Source organism: Micromesistius poutassou (assembly GCF_964030765.1).
Source record: "Micromesistius poutassou genome assembly, chromosome: 13".
In the NCBI taxonomy this organism is placed as follows: Eukaryota; Metazoa; Chordata; class Actinopteri; order Gadiformes; family Gadidae; genus Micromesistius; species Micromesistius poutassou.
The window spans coordinates 288,532-295,719 of NC_140283.1; the positions used below are offsets into that span (position 1 = coordinate 288,532).

The following is a 7,188-nucleotide window of genomic DNA, read 5'->3' on the forward strand; positions in this document are numbered from 1 at the left end:
GGGAATTAATGAATGAGCCAATTCTATATATATATATATATATATAGGGGGATGATTAGGGGGCCAGATTGAATGAGCCTGGTTGGGCAGTTTTAGCCAGGACACCGGGGGATCCCCTACTCTTTGCGATAAGTGCCCTGGGATCTTTCATGACCTCAGTGAGTCAGGACCTCGGTTTTTTACGTCTCCTCCGAAGGACGGCACCTTACACAGCACAGTGTCCCCGTCACTGCACTGGGGCATCGGGAATGATGTTTTTTTGGCCAGAGGGAACAGTGCCACCTACAAGCCACCACCCGACACCACTTACAGCACCTGGTATTCCGAGGCGGTCTCCCATCCAAGTACTAACCAGGCCCGACCATGCTTAGCTTCCGAGATCAGACGAGATCGGGCGTGTTCATGGTGGTATGGCTCATGGTGGTATCATGTCATGTCATGTCATCCTAATAACTATCCAATAGGAAAGATGCTCACAACGTCTATTAGAGCCGTAGTCGGGTTAATACAGGAGTGAATGGGCTGCTGGAGCACCCGGTCTGAACCTCAAACATCGCCAGGGATGGCATTACATTGTAGTGAATTAAACCCCCTCTCCATCTGCAGGCGACGCCGAAGGGTACTTTTCCCGTCAGTGACTGACGCTACCCCAGTCCTCAAAAACCTCCTCTAGCTCCCCATCTCCCACCGGATCCAATACAAACTCCTGGTCCTCACCTATAAAGCTCTCCACCATCTGGCCCCCCATATCTCACTGAACTCCTCTCCCCCTATCAACCCCCTCGGTCCCCCAGTCTCCTCTCCACCCACACATCAAAACTCTGCTGTCTTGGTCACAGAGCTTTCTCTAGTGCAGCTCCCAGGGTCTGGAACTCCCTCCCCCAACATATCTGTGACTCCCAGTCCCTCACCATCTTCCAGTCCCACCTCAAGACCCATCTCTTCTCCTCTGCCTACTCCTAGACCAACCCCCCCCATCAACTTAGCATTTATTTTTGTATATTTATTTATTTCTTGTATGTTTCCTTTGTGAAGCGCTTTGAGTGCAAGAAAAGCTCTATACAAGTACCATTTATCATTATTATTATTATTATTATTATAAACAATTCAACGGATAGGACTGGATTGAATGTCCGTCGTGGGCGTTGTGGCTGATCATACCTATTGGGAAATGAATAGCAAGGAGAGCCATTTCTTTTTTCTTTCTCTGTGGTCCACTGCCTTATCCCACCTACCAGAACCTCTTCACTTTGACACATTCCTGGTCTAGGAAGTCCATGGATTCTGTTTCTGGAAGACCGCACCTCTGCTCTTCATTTGGTTGCCCACTTTATAAATAAATATTTTGTCTTTCATCAGAACCCTGGACCAGCTCTGCCCAGAGAATGGTCTCCACGCTGCTACTGCTGCTCTTACTAAATACTGGATTCCCATCATGCATTTCACCATGTTTCCAGTCAGAGTGGAACAAAAACAATAAATCTCCCCTGGGTCATTTCTGCAAATTTGACCCTGTTTTGTTCTCCTACTCACTCTCCCATTGGTCAGAAGTCACCCGCGCTCATTGTTCTGTCATGTCTAACCCCAATCACATTGTTTCCAACCAGGACCCTGATTTACCTCCTGCTTTTGGAAGGATTTCTGTTTTCTCTCTTGGCGTCTATTTTTCGGACTTCCAGCTCTAATGGAAAGGCCGAGGAGCCGGCCCCCTCCATAATAGGTTGTGAGTCAACCCTTTAGAAACATCCTAACAGCCCGTCTGTGGCCAATCAACCAAACCTGCTTCAAGTGGGAAGGGGTTGGAAATCCACTCCTCATGACTGTTTTAAACCGAGCATACGCTTAGACGTATATGAATAAATGACAAGGCAGAGTCTAAACAGTGGCAGAGATCCTCACCTCTTTATGGAAACGAGGACACATTCAGTGCTGGTGTGTCCCGATGAGCATTGCTAACGGGTGTGTGTACTATCAAGTTAAATAAAAATACTTTTCAAAATAAAGCGTGCCAAATAATAAAGCGTGCCTAATTGGTGAATGTATTTGTTTTTTCCTCCAAGCCGGAGCGATTGCCTCATGTTGTGGTGTGTATATGGAGGTGTGGTCAAACCGGGTTAGATCTGGTCGGTACTGGTTTGGTCCAGTGTGTCAATCGGACCCTTGTGAGACTGTAGAGGTAGACAACAGATGTTGGCAGGAGTGAATCACCCGGTACTGAATATACCACGTCTGGAATACAATGACCGCCGAGCTCCGACACAATACCCACACATAAACAACACAAATACGCCGACTCACATGCTGGCATCCACACAGACATGCAAATGCCACTTGAATGCTTGCATGACTGCACAAACACCTACACACGCACTTAGACCCCACACACACACACACACACACACACACACACACACACACACAGCACACACACACAGCACACTAAGTGCACAAACAACAGTATAACAACAGAAGCTATCGCACTAGGGTTGCCACATCTTCTTTGATTATGACATTTGCAGTAACCATGCTATGGTTAGTCTGTCAGTGTTTGCCACAGTGCCATTCATCTATTTGTCTGTCTTCAGAGCTGTCTGTCTGTCTGTCTCCCTCTCTCTCTCTCTCTCTCTCTCTCTCACTCTCTCTCAATTCATCTCAAATTCAAGGGCTTTATTGACATGTAAAAGGAATTTATTTTGCCAAATCAAACAGTGACAAGGATATAAATAACACAATAATACAATAAATAGTAGATATAGCATACAATAATAAAGTGATAATACATTAGTAATACAACAACACTATGAAAACAGTAATAGTACCTGAAAGCAGTAATAACAAGGTGTTTTCCTGGTAATTATTAAAAGGCGGTTTGCTGGTTGTCCCTGAGGTTATGACAGGAGCGGATATATCCAACTGCCAAAAAGCATTTTTGTTTTTTTCCCTGAGGATAAACATTTCTTCACTGTCTGATTGTGATCCGAGTTGTGGGATCTGTTGGGTAAATTTAGGAAAGAAAGATTTTCTCATGCCTCTGTACATAGTACAGTGAAGAAGGAAGTGTGTTTGGGTTTCCACTGGTCCCTGGGTGACCAGCCCGTCCTTACTGGGGAGGTGTGTGATGAGCGCGCTCCAGGCCCAGGATGCTCTCTGCTCAGCGGGCTCCTGAGTGTGGAGACACAGTGCTCAGATATCTGTCACTATTGAACAGACTTCTGGATTCTGTTTTTTTCCTTTGGTCGGGGGATAACTGGTTGTGTGAGCAACCTGAACTCAGGATCAGCTGGTGGAGAGGACTTCTTCTGGATTAGTGGTGAAGGGTTTGGGGGACTCTATATGCAGGCATTCAATTGGGTTTGTTACAAGTGTCTCGTTTTTTAATATGTTTTCACTGCCATAGTAGGCAATGGGATTCATGACTGAAACGAGATATCCCAATGAAATCCCAAGCCAGATATGGATTGGCATTTCAATAATTTATTGATTTAATTAAGATGTTAATTATTGTCTTATAAAAGTTTACTGAGGACGTGGTGTTATCCTGGTCCTCTGTTTCCATCTTCCTAATAGTTCCTTTAGTTTCCATCTGTTCCATATTCCCCCTTTCTTAACAGACTTGTAATGATGGCTGATTGCTGTGTGCCAAGCTGTGTACCTCATCTTCTCCAGTAAAGAGGATGAGGTTACCCCTGAACATCTTTATAGAGGTCGGGGAATAGATCCTCATCATCTTGTGTTTATACTGTTTTCTGCTGCTGTCGTCCTTAGACTCTGGAGGGCAGGTGATCCTTTAAGGTGCATCATGATTAAGTTTACATTCCTCATCCTCATCTTCATCTTCATCCGCTTATCCGGGGTCGGGTCGCGGGGGCAGCAGCTCTAGCAGGGGGCATTGACCTTTCCCGGGCCACATTGACCAGCTCTGACGGGGGGATCCCGAGGCGTTCCCAGGCCAGTGTTGAGATATAATCTCTCCACCTAGTCCTGGGTCTTCCTCCCCACTGGTCGTGCCTGGAACACCTCCCAAGGGAGGCGCCCAGTGGGCATCCTCACCAGATGCCCGAACCACCTCAACTGATTCCTTTATAAGCAGAGGAGCAGCGGCTCTAATCCGAGTTCCTCATGGATGGCTGAGCTTCTCACCCTATCCCTAAGGGAGAAGCCAGCCACCCTCCTGAGAAAACTCATCTCGGCCGCTTGTACCCGCGATCTCATCCTTTCGGTCATCACCCATCCTTCATGTCCATAGGTGAGGGTAGAAATGAAGATCGACCAGTAGATTGAGAGCTTTTCGTCACTACGCTGCAGTAAAGCGTAAAACTCACAAACATGACCCAGAGGTACTTCAACTCCTTAGCTTGGGCTACGGACTCATTTCCTACCCGAGTAGGCAATCCACCCGTTTCCTGCTGAGAGTCATGGCCTTAGATTTAAGTTTACACTACAATAACAATCATGTAGGCTATGTAAGCCCAAAGTGATATTAGAGCAATGGGATCTGACTGCATCGATTGGTCGTTCTTCCTGCAGCAGAGATTGAGTGGAGCTGCCAGGCCTTCTGAACTCGGGTTTGATTCAATCGCTTAAAGTTCACTCATGTGTCCTGGTTCGAGAGAACAGTTTCTCCGACCTTGTTTCGTGATGTCATCGCTCTCTCTCTCTCTCACTCTCTCTCTCCTTCACTGTCTCTCTCTCTCTCTCTTTTTGGAACCAGATCCAGACAGTGAATCAGTAGTTGAGGCTTAAAACAAACAAGCGATGTGGCTGTCATCCCTTTGACCTTTGCCAATACATGAGAATTCCCTGTTAACGGCTCCTAAGAGGCCAATATGTCATCTCCACCGAACCTTGAGGAACATTCTGCAGGTTAGTTAACAGACCGTTTAGGCCGTTTCACACGAGGCACACACACACACACACACACACACACACACGCGTAATTGCGAACATCCTTCCACACTCCACTTCTTCCCCTTCTTTCGTCCTCCTGCACACAATGAAACACACACATACACACGCACACACACTTAAACAGCCACATAAACACAACATTATTCAGGTGTTCACAGTTAGATCAGGAACGGAGCAGAAAGATGTCAGTTTCTTCTCCTCCTCTGTCTTCTCCTTCTCCTCCTCTCCCTCTTCCTCTACTTCCTTTTCCTCTTTCCTGCTTCTCCTCATTTTCCTCTTCATCTTCCCTTTCCTCCTCTTTATCCTCCTCCCCCTCCTCCTCCTTCTCATCCTCTTCCTCCTCCAGGAGTAGCTCTACTTGGTTGGTTTAGTTGTGTGTGTGTGCGGACTGTGTGAGTGTGTGTAGCTTTGTGTGTGACACTATGTTCCTGGGCCAGGGGGTGTGTTGTTAAGGCTGGTGTGGAGGCTGCACACGCTGGCTTACCGCCTCAGAGTGCGTCCCGTTGCGAGGTCTCCCCCACAGCTTGGCACAGCTTTACACCCCCCAGGGGCGCTCTGACAATGGTAGGGGCAGAGCGAACACCACCAGCATTTTCTCATTTATGAACCATAAAAAGTCCCATGTAATTTGGTGGTTAACTTTAACGGCTAACATTTGAAATCCCTCCTTTAATCGTTTACACATTAAATGGGTGACCTGTCGGAGCTAGCCATGAGGTCATCGCATGAGGTCATCGCTAGCTGCTACCGTTGACACTTCTTTCTAATATATATATACATAAATATATATATATATATACTATATATACATAACTTTGTTTTTTAACAAGTGATACTTTTCTTTTCTTTCTTTCTTTTTTTCAATAATGAACATCTCCTGGAGTTCTTGCCTTCCACGGGGGTTTCTCCGTCGGAAGTTTAGGAGGAACAATGTGCGGAATGTTTGCGAGGTTCCCAGGGGGGTCCTCCGCCACGGGGGGGGGAGCGTGTGCTCACAGGGCAGGTAGGTCCTCCCCCACAGGGGGAACCGTCTCCAACTGACCCTTCTCAAGCTCGCCTGCTATATGAAGAGTGACCCGCCCAGGCGGCGGTGGCGTGAGGCTGCAGTGGTTGTGGTGTGGCTGCCTTCCTGTGTCATTCTCCCCGGCTGGGTACGGTGACGCGCTGAGCCCCGTGGCCTGCTCCAGACGGCGGTGTAGACGACTGCGGCCCGGAGCTTTATGGATGGAGGCACAGCTGGGTCTCCCTGTTCCATCTAAAGACCAGTCTTTAAAAAACAACAACCCCGACGGATAGGAGTGACATCGCGTGACCCGGGCCACCAACACCAGCAGTGCTCCGTCGTGGAGAGACACGTGTTGAAGGCACACAGACCACATTCAGCATGATTAGTTGGCATGGTTATTCAGCTAAAGCCTCTCATGGACGTTCATCATTATATACGCTTCTACGGGTTTCACTGCATCCTCATGACCCTTGACATCAGTGTAGGGGTTAGGGTTAGGGTTAGGGGAGTATGCGTTCATGTTAATCATACTTCAGTCCACCCCAGACCCCCTCCCTGACCTACAAGGGGGGGGGGGGGCTGCGTCACCAGTGGGGTCCTGCGTCACCACCTGAGTCCTGAATCTTTGTTCCATCCCTCCCAGCGTGTTAGAGCTTCTGTTGTGAACGTCGAGATGTTGAGACCAAGTGAGAGAGAGAGAGAGAGAGAGAGAGAGAGAGAGAGAGAGAGACACAGAGAGACACAGAGAGAGTAAGAGAGACACAGTGCGAGACAGACACAGAGAGAGAAAAAGAACGAGAGAGAGAAAGAGAACGAGGGAGGCAGAGAGAGAGGGAGGGAATGGGAAGGATATGGGCTAGAAAGCAAGAGTAAGACAGATGACTAAGAGAGAGATTTCAGTAGTCATTGTCGTTGGCATAGTAATACTACACCCGACCCATCACAGTCCAGTAGTTCTTATACACAAAACAATCTCACACAACAGAGTCAGACATATTATGTTGGTTATGTTGGTCGTTCCCAAAACAAGCGTTAACAATGAACAATGAACAAACATGTAACACAGAAATATCACTGTGGGCTGTAAAACTGCGGTGGTACTTTAACCCAGATATACACATACAGTATGAAGTATCTGTGTCTTTCTGTCCTTTCTCTTGGGTATGTCATTCATGTCTCTCACTCTCTCTCCCTCTCTTTTCCTCTCTCTCCCTACATAAACACATCAGCAAGAGCGCTCTGTCCCGATGCTACAACTGTAGATGGCAGCAAAC

At 47.4% G+C, this 7,188-nt stretch overlaps 1 non-coding gene across 1 annotated transcript; it reads right to left on the reverse strand.

Moving 5' to 3' along the window:
- Window positions 1–303: 303 nt before the first annotated feature.
- LOC311357931 (5S ribosomal RNA) lies at window positions 304–422 on the reverse strand. Its single transcript, XR_014637929.1, has one exon. It is a non-coding gene; the product is annotated as a 5S ribosomal RNA (ribosomal RNA).
- Between the last annotated feature and the right edge of the window lie 6,766 nt (window positions 423–7,188).